Consider the following 13,632-nt stretch of genomic DNA (forward strand, 5'->3'; position numbering starts at 1 on the left):
GAACAGAAAGAAGTTTCACACAATTCCTCTGTGTAGTTTTTATTTGTAGACATTCTTTTTCCCAATATAGGCCTTTTAGCGCTCAGAATGTCCAATTGTAGTTTCTACAGAAAGAGTGTTTCAGAACGGCTCAATCAAAAGTAAGGTTCAACTCTGTTAGTTGAATGCACAGTACAGAAAGAAGTTTCATACAATGCTTCTGTGTAGTTTATATTTGAACATATTCTTTTTTCCACTATTACCCACTTAGCGCTACGAATGTCCAGTTGCATTTTCTATAGACAGAGTGTTTCAAAACTGCTCAATCAAAAGTATGGTTTAACTCTGTTAGCTGAATGCTCAGATCAGAAAGAAGTTTCACAGAATGCTTCTGTGTAGTTTATATTTGAATATATTCCTTTTTCCACTACTACGCTCTTAGCGCTCCAAATGTCCAGTTGCATTTTCTACAGAAAGAGTGTTCAGATCTGCTCAATCAAAAGTATGGTTTAACTCTGTTAGCTGAATGCACAGATCAGAAAGAAGTTTCACCGAATGATTCTGTGTAGTTTATATTTGAAGACATTCATTTTTCCACTATTACCCACTTAGCGCTCCGAATCTCCACTTGCATTTTCTACAAAAAGAGTGTTTCATAACTGCTCAATCAAAAATATGTTTTATCTCTGTTAACTGAATTTACAGATCAGAAATAAGTTTCACAGAATGCATCTGTGTAGTTTTTATTTGAAGATATTCTTTTTCCAATGTAGGCCTCTTAGCGCTTAGCATGACCAATTGCAGTTTCTACAGAAAGAGTGTTTCAGAACGGCTCAATCAAAAGTAAGATTCAATTCTGTTAGTTGAACGCACAGAACAGAAAGAATTTTCACAGAATGCTACTGTGTAGTTTATATTTGAATATATTCCTTTTTCCACTATTACCCTCTTAGCGCTCCGAATGTCCACTTGCATTTTCTACAGAAAGAGTGTTCAGAACTGCGCAATCAAAAGTATGGTTTAACTCTGTTAGCTTAATGAACATATCAGAAATAAGTTTCACACAATGCTTCTGTGTAGTTTTTATTTGAAGATATTATTTTTCCCAATATAGGCCTCTTAGCGCTCAGAATGTCCAATTGCAGTTTCTACAGAAAGAGTGTTTCAGAAAGGCTCAATCAAAAGTAAGGTTCAACTCTGTTAGTTGAATGCACAGAACAGAAAGAAGTTTCATACAATGCTTCTGTGTAGTTTATATTTGAACATATTCTTTTTTCCACTATTACCCACTTAGCGCTACGAATGTCCAGTTGCATTTTCTACAGACAGAGTGTTTCAAAAATGCTCAATCAAAAGTATGGTTTAACTCTGTTAGCTGAATGCTCAGATCAGAAAGAAGTTTCACAGAATGCTTCTGTGTAGTTTATATTTGAATATATTCCTTTTTCCACTACTAAACTCTTAGCGCTCCAAATGTCCAGTTGCATTTTCTACAGAAAGAGTGTTCAGATCTGCTCAATCAAAAGTATGGTTTAACTCTGTTAGCTGAATGCACAGATCAGAAAGAAGTTTCACAGAATGATTCTGTGTAGTTTATATTTGGAGACATTCCTTTTTCCACTATTACCCTCTTAGCGCTCCGAATCTCCACTTGCATTTTCTACAGAAAGAGTGTTTCAGAACGGCTCAATCAAAACTAAGGTTCAACTCTTTCAGTTGAACAAACAGAACAGAAAGAAGTTTCACACAATTCTTCTGTGTAGTTTTTATTTGTAGACATTCTTTTTCCCAATATAGGCCTCTTAGCGCTCAGAATGTCCAATTGCAGTTTCTACAGACAGAGTGTTTCAGAACGGCTCAATCAAAAGTAAGGTTCAACTCTGTTAGTTGAATGCACAGAACAGAAAGAAGTTTCATACAATGCTTCTGTGTAGTTTATATTTGAACATATTCTTTTTTCCACTATTACCCACTTAGCGCTACGAATGTCCAGTTGCGTTTTCTACAGACAGAGTGTTTCAAAACTGCTCAATCAAAAGTATGGTTTAACTCTGTTAGCTGAATGCTCAGATCAGAAAGTAGTTTCACAGAATGCTTCTGTGTAGTTTATATTTGAATATATTCCTTTTTCCACTACTACGCTCTTAGCGCTCCAAATATCCAGTTGCATTTTCTACAGAAAGAGTGTTCAGATCTGCTCAATCAAAAGTATGGTTTAACTCTGTTAGCTGAATGCACAGATCAGAAAGAAATTTCACCGAATGATTCTGTGTAGTTTATATTTGAAGACATTCCTTTTTCCACTATTACGCTCTTAGCGCTCCGAATCTCCACTTGCATTCTCTACAAAAAGAGTGTTTCATAACTGCTCAATCAAAAATATGTTTTATCTCTGTTAACTGAATTTACAGATCAGAAATTAGTTTCACAGAATGCATCTGTGTAGTTTTTATTTGAAGATATTCTTTTTCCCAATGTAGGCCTCTTAGCGCTTAGCATGTCCAATTGCAGTTTCTACAGAAAGAGTGTTTCAGAACGGCTCAATCAAAAGTAAGGTTCAACTCTGTTAGTTGAACGCACAGAACAGAAAGAATTTTCACAGAATGCTACTGTGTAGTATATATTTGAATATATTCCTTTTTCCACTATTACCCTCTTAGCGCTCCGAATGTCCACTTGCATTTTCTACAGAAAGAGTGTTCAGAACTGCGCAATCAAAAGTATGGTTTAACTCTGTTAGCTTAATGAACATATCAGAAATAAGTTTCAAACAATGCTTCTGTGTAGTTTTTATTTGAAGATATTATTTTTCCCAATATAGGCCTCTTAGCGCTCAGAATGTCCAATTGCAGTTTCTACAGAAAGAGTGTTTCAGAAAGGCTCAATCAAAAGTAAGGTTCAACTCTGTTAGTTGAACGCAGAGAACAGAAAGAAGTTTCATACAATGCTTCTGTGTAGTTTATATTTGAACATATTCTTTTTTCCACTATTACCCACTTAGCGCTACGAATGTCCAGTTGCATTTTCTACAGACAGAGTGTTTCAAAACTGCTCAATCAAAAGTATGGTTTAACTCTGTTAGCTGAATGCTCAGATCAGAAAGAAGTTTCACAGAATGCTTCTGTGTAGTTTATATTTGAATATATTCCTTTTTCCACTACTACTCTCTTAGCGCTCCAAATGTCCAGTTGCATTTTCTACAGAAAGAGTGTTCAGATCTGCTGAATCAAAAGTATGGTTTAAATCTCTTAGCTGAATGCACAGATCAGAAAGAAGTTTCACAGGATGATTCTGTGTAGTTTATATTTGGAGACATTCCTTTTACCACTATTACCCTCTTAGCGCTCCGAATCTCCACTTGCATTTTCTACAGAAATAGTGTTTCAGAACGGCTCAATCAAAACTAAGGTTCAAATCTTTCAGTTGAACAAACAGAACAGAAAGAAGTTTCACACAATTCCTCTGTGTAGTTTTTATTTGTAGACATTCTTTTTCCCAATATAGGCCTTTTAGCGCTCAGAATGTCCAATTGTAGTTTCTACAGAAAGAGTGTTTCAGAACGGCTCAATCAAAAGTAAGGTTCAACTCTGTTAGTTGAATGCACAGTACAGAAAGAAGTTTCATACAATGCTTCTGTGTAGTTTATATTTGAACATATTCTTTTTCCCACTATTACCCACTTAGCGCTACGAATGTCCAGTTGCATTTTCTATAGACAGAGTGTTTCAAAACTGCTCAATCAAAAGTATGGTTTAACTCTGTTAGCTGAATGCTCAGATCAGAAAGAAGTTTCACAGAATGCTTCTGTGTAGTTTATATTTGAATATATTCCTTTTTCCACTACTACGCTCTTAGCGCTCCAAATGTCCAGTTGCATTTTCTACAGAAAGAGTGTTCAGATCTGCTCAATCAAAAGTATGGTTTAACTCTGTTAGCTGAATGCACAGATCAGAAAGAAGTTTCACCGAATGATTCTGTGTAGTTTATATTTGAAGACATTCATTTTTCCACTATTACCCACTTAGCGCTCCGAATCTCCACTTGCATTTTCTACAAAAAGAGTGTTTCATAACTGCTCAATCAAAAATATGTTTTATCTCTGTTAACTGAATTTACAGATCAGAAATAAGTTTCACAGAATGCATCTGTGTAGTTTTTATTTGAAGATATTCTTTTTCCAATGTAGGCCTCTTAGCGCTTAGCATGACCAATTGCAGTTTCTACAGAAAGAGTGTTTCAGAACGGCTCAATCAAAAGTAAGATTCAATTCTGTTAGTTGAACGCACAGAACAGAAAGAATTTTCACAGAATGCTACTGTGTAGTTTATATTTGAATATATTCCTTTTTCCACTATTACCCTCTTAGCGCTCCGAATGTCCACTTGCATTTTCTACAGAAAGAGTGTTCAGAACTGCGCAATCAAAAGTATGGTTTAACTCTGTTAGCTTAATGAACATATCAGAAATAAGTTTCACACAATGCTTCTGTGTAGTTTTTATTTGAAGATATTATTTTTCCCAATATAGGCCTCTTAGCGCTCAGAATGTCCAATTGCAGTTTCTACAGAAAGAGTGTTTCAGAAAGGCTCAATCAAAAGTAAGGTTCAACTCTGTTAGTTGAATGCACAGAACAGAAAGAAGTTTCATACAATGCTTCTGTGTAGTTTATATTTGAACATATTCTTTTTTCCACTATTACCCACTTAGCGCTACGAATGTCCAGTTGCATTTTCTACAGACAGAGTGTTTCAAAAATGCTCAATCAAAAGTATGGTTTAACTCTGTTAGCTGAATGCTCAGATCAGAAAGAAGTTTCACAGAATGCTTCTGTGTAGTTTATATTTGAATATATTCCTTTTTCCACTACTAAACTCTTAGCGCTCCAAATGTCCAGTTGCATTTTCTACAGAAAGAGTGTTCAGATCTGCTCAATCAAAAGTATGGTTTAACTCTGTTAGCTGAATGCACAGATCAGAAAGAAGTTTCACAGAATGATTCTGTGTAGTTTATATTTGGAGACATTCCTTTTTCCACTATTACCCTCTTAGCGCTCCGAATCTCCACTTGCATTTTCTACAGAAAGAGTGTTTCAGAACGGCTCAATCAAAACTAAGGTTCAACTCTTTCAGTTGAACAAACAGAACAGAAAGAAGTTTCACACAATTCTTCTGTGTAGTTTTTATTTGTAGACATTCTTTTTCCCAATATAGGCCTCTTAGCGCTCAGAATGTCCAATTGCAGTTTCTACAGACAGAGTGTTTCAGAACGGCTCAATCAAAAGTAAGGTTCAACTCTGTTAGTTGAATGCACAGAACAGAAAGAAGTTTCATACAATGCTTCTGTGTAGTTTATATTTGAACATATTCTTTTTTCCACTATTACCCACTTAGCGCTACGAATGTCCAGTTGCGTTTTCTACAGACAGAGTGTTTCAAAACTGCTCAATCAAAAGTATGGTTTAACTCTGTTAGCTGAATGCTCAGATCAGAAAGTAGTTTCACAGAATGCTTCTGTGTAGTTTATATTTGAATATATTCCTTTTTCCACTACTACGCTCTTAGCGCTCCAAATATCCAGTTGCATTTTCTACAGAAAGAGTGTTCAGATCTGCTCAATCAAAAGTATGGTTTAACTCTGTTAGCTGAATGCACAGATCAGAAAGAAATTTCACCGAATGATTCTGTGTAGTTTATATTTGAAGACATTCCTTTTTCCACTATTACGCTCTTAGCGCTCCGAATCTCCACTTGCATTCTCTACAAAAAGAGTGTTTCATAACTGCTCAATCAAAAATATGTTTTATCTCTGTTAACTGAATTTACAGATCAGAAATTAGTTTCACAGAATGCATCTGTGTAGTTTTTATTTGAAGATATTCTTTTTCCCAATGTAGGCCTCTTAGCGCTTAGCATGTCCAATTGCAGTTTCTACAGAAAGAGTGTTTCAGAACGGCTCAATCAAAAGTAAGGTTCAACTCTGTTAGTTGAACGCACAGAACAGAAAGAATTTTCACAGAATGCTACTGTGTAGTATATATTTGAATATATTCCTTTTTCCACTATTACCCTCTTAGCGCTCCGAATGTCCACTTGCATTTTCTACAGAAAGAGTGTTCAGAACTGCGCAATCAAAAGTATGGTTTAACTCTGTTAGCTTAATGAACATATCAGAAATAAGTTTCAAACAATGCTTCTGTGTAGTTTTTATTTGAAGATATTATTTTTCCCAATATAGGCCTCTTAGCGCTCAGAATGTCCAATTGCAGTTTCTACAGAAAGAGTGTTTCAGAAAGGCTCAATCAAAAGTAAGGTTCAACTCTGTTAGTTGAACGCAGAGAACAGAAAGAAGTTTCATACAATGCTTCTGTGTAGTTTATATTTGAACATATTCTTTTTTCCACTATTACCCACTTAGCGCTACGAATGTCCAGTTGCATTTTCTACAGACAGAGTGTTTCAAAACTGCTCAATCAAAAGTATGGTTTAACTCTGTTAGCTGAATGCTCAGATCAGAAAGAAGTTTCACAGAATGCTTCTGTGTAGTTTATATTTGAATATATTCCTTTTTCCACTACTACTCTCTTAGCGCTCCAAATGTCCAGTTGCATTTTCTACAGAAAGAGTGTTCAGATCTGCTGAATCAAAAGTATGGTTTAAATCTCTTAGCTGAATGCACAGATCAGAAAGAAGTTTCACAGGATGATTCTGTGTAGTTTATATTTGGAGACATTCCTTTTACCACTATTACCCTCTTAGCGCTCCGAATCTCCACTTGCATTTTCTACAGAAATAGTGTTTCAGAACGGCTCAATCAAAACTAAGGTTCAAATCTTTCAGTTGAACAAACAGAACAGAAAGAAGTTTCACACAATTCCTCTGTGTAGTTTTTATTTGTAGACATTCTTTTTCCCAATATAGGCCTTTTAGCGCTCAGAATGTCCAATTGTAGTTTCTACAGAAAGAGTGTTTCAGAACGGCTCAATCAAAAGTAAGGTTCAACTCTGTTAGTTGAATGCACAGTACAGAAAGAAGTTTCATACAATGCTTCTGTGTAGTTTATATTTGAACATATTCTTTTTTCCACTATTACCCACTTAGCGCTACGAATGTCCAGTTGCATTTTCTATAGACAGAGTGTTTCAAAACTGCTCAATCAAAAGTATGGTTTAACTCTGTTAGCTGAATGCTCAGATCAGAAAGAAGTTTCACAGAATGCTTCTGTGTAGTTTATATTTGAATATATTCCTTTTTCCACTACTACGCTCTTAGCGCTCCAAATGTCCAGTTGCATTTTCTACAGAAAGAGTGTTCAGATCTGCTCAATCAAAAGTATGGTTTAACTCTGTTAGCTGAATGCACAGATCAGAAAGAAGTTTCACCGAATGATTCTGTGTAGTTTATATTTGAAGACATTCATTTTTCCACTATTACCCACTTAGCGCTCCGAATCTCCACTTGCATTTTCTACAAAAAGAGTGTTTCATAACTGCTCAATCAAAAATATGTTTTATCTCTGTTAACTGAATTTACAGATCAGAAATAAGTTTCACAGAATGCATCTGTGTAGTTTTTATTTGAAGATATTCTTTTTCCAATGTAGGCCTCTTAGCGCTTAGCATGACCAATTGCAGTTTCTTCAGAAAGAGTGTTTCAGAACGGCTCAATCAAAAGTAAGATTCAATTCTGTTAGTTGAACGCACAGAACAGAAAGAATTTTCACAGAATGCTACTGTGTAGTTTATATTTGAATATATTCCTTTTTCCACTATTACCCTCTTAGCGCTCCGAATGTCCACTTGCATTTTCTACAGAAAGAGTGTTCAGAACTGCGCAATCAAAAGTATGGTTTAACTCTGTTAGCTTAATGAACATATCAGAAATAAGTTTCACACAATGCTTCTGTGTAGTTTTTATTTGAAGATATTATTTTTCCCAATATAGGCCTCTTAGCGCTCAGAATGTCCAATTGCAGTTTCTACAGAAAGAGTGTTTCAGAAAGGCTCAATCAAAAGTAAGGTTCAACTCTGTTAGTTGAATGCACAGAACAGAAAGAAGTTTCATACAATGCTTCTGTGTAGTTTATATTTGAACATATTCTTTTTTCCACTATTACCCACTTAGCGCTACGAATGTCCAGTTGCATTTTCTACAGACAGAGTGTTTCAAAAATGCTCAATCAAAAGTATGGTTTAACTCTGTTAGCTGAATGCTCAGATCAGAAAGAAGTTTCACAGAATGCTTCTGTGTAGTTTATATTTGAATATATTCCTTTTTCCACTACTAAACTCTTAGCGCTCCAAATGTCCAGTTGCATTTTCTACAGAAAGAGTGTTCAGATCTGCTCAATCAAAAGTATGGTTTAACTCTGTTAGCTGAATGCACAGATCAGAAAGAAGTTTCACAGAATGATTCTGTGTAGTTTATATTTGGAGACATTCCTTTTTCCACTATTACCCTCTTAGCGCTCCGAATCTCCACTTGCATTTTCTACAGAAAGAGTGTTTCAGAACGGCTCAATCAAAACTAAGGTTCAACTCTTTCAGTTGAACAAACAGAACAGAAAGAAGTTTCACACAATTCTTCTGTGTAGTTTTTATTTGTAGACATTCTTTTTCCCAATATAGGCCTCTTAGCGCTCAGAATGTCCAATTGCAGTTTCTACAGACAGAGTGTTTCAGAACGGCTCAATCAAAAGTAAGGTTCAACTCTGTTAGTTGAATGCACAGAACAGAAAGAAGTTTCATACAATGCTTCTGTGTAGTTTATATTTGAACATATTCTTTTTTCCACTATTACCCACTTAGCGCTACGAATGTCCAGTTGCGTTTTCTACAGACAGAGTGTTTCAAAACTGCTCAATCAAAAGTATGGTTTAACTCTGTTAGCTGAATGCTCAGATCAGAAAGTAGTTTCACAGAATGCTTCTGTGTAGTTTATATTTGAATATATTCCTTTTTCCACTACTACGCTCTTAGCGCTCCAAATATCCAGTTGCATTTTCTACAGAAAGAGTGTTCAGATCTGCTCAATCAAAAGTATGGTTTAACTCTGTTAGCTGAATGCACAGATCAGAAAGAAATTTCACCGAATGATTCTGTGTAGTTTATATTTGAAGACATTCCTTTTTCCACTATTACGCTCTTAGCGCTCCGAATCTCCACTTGCATTCTCTACAAAAAGAGTGTTTTATAACTGCTCAATCAAAAATATGTTTTATCTCTGTTAACTGAATTTACAGATCAGAAATTAGTTTCACAGAATGCATCTGTGTAGTTTTTATTTGAAGATATTCTTTTTCCCAATGTAGGCCTCTTAGCGCTTAGCATGTCCAATTGCAGTTTCTACAGAAAGAGTGTTTCAGAACGGCTCAATCAAAAGTAAGGTTCAACTCTGTTAGTTGAACGCACAGAACAGAAAGAATTTTCACAGAATGCTACTGTGTAGTATATATTTGAATATATTCCTTTTTCCACTATTACCCTCTTAGCGCTCCGAATGTCCACTTGCATTTTCTACAGAAAGAGTGTTCAGAACTGCGCAATCAAAAGTATGGTTTAACTCTGTTAGCTTAATGAACATATCAGAAATAAGTTTCAAACAATGCTTCTGTGTAGTTTTTATTTGAAGATATTATTTTTCCCAATATAGGCCTCTTAGCGCTCAGAATGTCCAATTGCAGTTTCTACAGAAAGAGTGTTTCAGAAAGGCTCAATCAAAAGTAAGGTTCAACTCTGTTAGTTGAACGCAGAGAACAGAAAGAAGTTTCATACAATGCTTCTGTGTAGTTTATATTTGAACATATTCTTTTTTCCACTATTACCCACTTAGCGCTACGAATGTCCAGTTGCATTTTCTACAGACAGAGTGTTTCAAAACTGCTCAATCAAAAGTATGGTTTAACTCTGTTAGCTGAATGCTCAGATCAGAAAGAAGTTTCACAGAATGCTTCTGTGTAGTTTATATTTGAATATATTCCTTTTTCCACTACTACTCTCTTAGCGCTCCAAATGTCCAGTTGCATTTTCTACAGAAAGAGTGTTCAGATCTGCTGAATCAAAAGTATGGTTTAAATCTCTTAGCTGAATGCACAGATCAGAAAGAAGTTTCACAGGATGATTCTGTGTAGTTTATATTTGGAGACATTCCTTTTACCACTATTACCCTCTTAGCGCTCCGAATCTCCACTTGCATTTTCTACAGAAATAGTGTTTCAGAACGGCTCAATCAAAACTAAGGTTCAAATCTTTCAGTTGAACAAACAGAACAGAAAGAAGTTTCACACAATTCCTCTCTGTAGTTTTTATTTGTAGACATTCTTTTTCCCAATATAGGCCTTTTAGCGCTCAGAATGTCCAATTGTAGTTTCTACAGAAAGAGTGTTTCAGAACGGCTCAATCAAAAGTAAGGTTCAACTCTGTTAGTTGAATGCACAGTACAGAAAGAAGTTTCATACAATGCTTCTGTGTAGTTTATATTTGAACATATTCTTTTTTCCACTATTACCCACTTAGCGCTACGAATGTCCAGTTGCATTTTCTATAGACAGAGTGTTTCAAAACTGCTCAATCAAAAGTATGGTTTAACTCTGTTAGCTGAATGCTCAGATCAGAAAGAAGTTTCACAGAATGCTTCTGTGTAGTTTATATTTGAATATATTCCTTTTTCCACTACTACGCTCTTAGCGCTCCAAATGTCCAGTTGCATTTTCTACAGAAAGAGTGTTCAGATCTGCTCAATCAAAAGTATGGTTTAACTCTGTTAGCTGAATGCACAGATCAGAAAGAAGTTTCACCGAATGATTCTGTGTAGTTTATATTTGAAGACATTCATTTTTCCACTATTACCCACTTAGCGCTCCGAATCTCCACTTGCATTTTCTACAAAAAGAGTGTTTCATAACTGCTCAATCAAAAATATGTTTTATCTCTGTTAACTGAATTTACAGATCAGAAATAAGTTTCACAGAATGCATCTGTGTAGTTTTTATTTGAAGATATTCTTTTTCCAATGTAGGCCTCTTAGCGCTTAGCATGACCAATTGCAGTTTCTACAGAAAGAGTGTTTCAGAACGGCTCAATCAAAAGTAAGATTCAATTCTGTTAGTTGAACGCACAGAACAGAAAGAATTTTCACAGAATGCTACTGTGTAGTTTATATTTGAATATATTCCTTTTTCCACTATTACCCTCTTAGCGCTCCGAATGTCCACTTGCATTTTCTACAGAAAGAGTGTTCAGAACTGCGCAATCAAAAGTATGGTTTAACTCTGTTAGCTTAATGAACATATCAGAAATAAGTTTCACACAATGCTTCTGTGTAGTTTTTATTTGAAGATATTATTTTTCCCAATATAGGCCTCTTAGCGCTCAGAATGTCCAATTGCAGTTTCTACAGAAAGAGTGTTTCAGAAAGGCTCAATCAAAAGTAAGGTTCAACTCTGTTAGTTGAATGCACAGAACAGAAAGAAGTTTCATACAATGCTTCTGTGTAGTTTATATTTGAACATATTCTTTTTTCCACTATTACCCACTTAGCGCTACGAATGTCCAGTTGCATTTTCTACAGACAGAGTGTTTCAAACCTGCTCAATCAAAAGTATGGTTTAACTCTGTTAGCTGAATGCTCAGATCAGAAAGAAGTTTCACAGAATGCTTCTGTGTAGTTTATATTTGAATATATTCCTTTTTCCACTACTACTCTCTTAGCGCTCCAAATGTCCAGTTGCATTTTCTACAGAAAGAGTGTTCAGATCTGCTGAATCAAAAGTATGGTTTAAATCTCTTAGCTGAATGCACAGATCAGAAAGAAGTTTCACAGGATGATTCTGTGTAGTTTATATTTGGAGACATTCCTTTTACCACTATTACCCTCTTAGCGCTCCGAATCTCCACTTGCATTTTCTACAGAAATAGTGTTTCAGAACGGCTCAATCAAAACTAAGGTTCAAATCTTTCAGTTGAACAAACAGAACAGAAAGAAGTTTCACACAATTCCTCTGTGTAGTTTTTATTTGTAGACATTCTTTTTCCCAATATAGGCCTTTTAGCGCTCAGAATGTCCAATTGTAGTTTCTACAGAAAGAGTGTTTCAGAACGGCTCAATCAAAAGTAAGGTTCAACTCTGTTAGTTGAATGCACAGTACAGAAAGAAGTTTCATACAATGCTTCTGTGTAGTTTATATTTGAACATATTCTTTTTTCCACTATTACCCACTTAGCGCTACGAATGTCCAGTTGCATTTTCTATAGACAGAGTGTTTCAAAACTGCTCAATCAAAAGTATGGTTTAACTCTGTTAGCTGAATGCTCAGATCAGAAAGAAGTTTCACAGAATGCTTCTGTGTAGTTTATATTTGAATATATTCCTTTTTCCACTACTACGCTCTTAGCGCTCCAAATGTCCAGTTGCATTTTCTACAGAAAGAGTGTTCAGATCTGCTCAATCAAAAGTATGGTTTAACTCTGTTAGCTGAATGCACAGATCAGAAAGAAGTTTCACCGAATGATTCTGTGTAGTTTATATTTGAAGACATTCATTTTTCCACTATTACCCACTTAGCGCTCCGAATCTCCACTTGCATTTTCTACAAAAAGAGTGTTTCATAACTGCTCAATCAAAAATATGTTTTATCTCTGTTAACTGAATTTACAGATCAGAAATAAGTTTCACAGAATGCATCTGTGTAGTTTTTATTTGAAGATATTCTTTTTCCAATGTAGGCCTCTTAGCGCTTAGCATGACCAATTGCAGTTTCTTCAGAAAGAGTGTTTCAGAACGGCTCAATCAAAAGTAAGATTCAATTCTGTTAGTTGAACGCACAGAACAGAAAGAATTTTCACAGAATGCTACTGTGTAGTTTATATTTGAATATATTCCTTTTTCCACTATTACCCTCTTAGCGCTCCGAATGTCCACTTGCATTTTCTACAGAAAGAGTGTTCAGAACTGCGCAATCAAAAGTATGGTTTAACTCTGTTAGCTTAATGAACATATCAGAAATAAGTTTCACACAATGCTTCTGTGTAGTTTTTATTTGAAGATATTATTTTTCCCAATATAGGCCTCTTAGCGCTCAGAATGTCCAATTGCAGTTTCTACAGAAAGAGTGTTTCAGAAAGGCTCAATCAAAAGTAAGGTTCAACTCTGTTAGTTGAATGCACAGAACAGAAAGAAGTTTCATACAATGCTTCTGTGTAGTTTATATTTGAACATATTCTTTTTTCCACTATTACCCACTTAGCGCTACGAATGTCCAGTTGCATTTTCTACAGACAGAGTGTTTCAAAAATGCTCAATCAAAAGTATGGTTTAACTCTGTTAGCTGAATGCTCAGATCAGAAAGAAGTTTCACAGAATGCTTCTGTGTAGTTTATATTTGAATATATTCCTTTTTCCACTACTAAACTCTTAGCGCTCCAAATGTCCAGTTGCATTTTCTACAGAAAGAGTGTTCAGATCTGCTCAATCAAAAGTATGGTTTAACTCTGTTAGCTGAATGCACAGATCAGAAAGAAGTTTCACAGAATGATTCTGTGTAGTTTATATTTGGAGACATTCCTTTTTCCACTATTACCCTCTTAGCGCTCCGAATCTCCACTTGCATTTTCTACAGAAAGAGTGTTTCAGAACGGCTCAATCAAAACTAAGGTTCAAC

The sequence above is a fragment of the Symphalangus syndactylus genome, chromosome X, assembly GCF_028878055.3.
Source record: "Symphalangus syndactylus isolate Jambi chromosome X, NHGRI_mSymSyn1-v2.1_pri, whole genome shotgun sequence".
In the NCBI taxonomy this organism is placed as follows: domain Eukaryota; kingdom Metazoa; phylum Chordata; class Mammalia; order Primates; family Hylobatidae; genus Symphalangus; species Symphalangus syndactylus.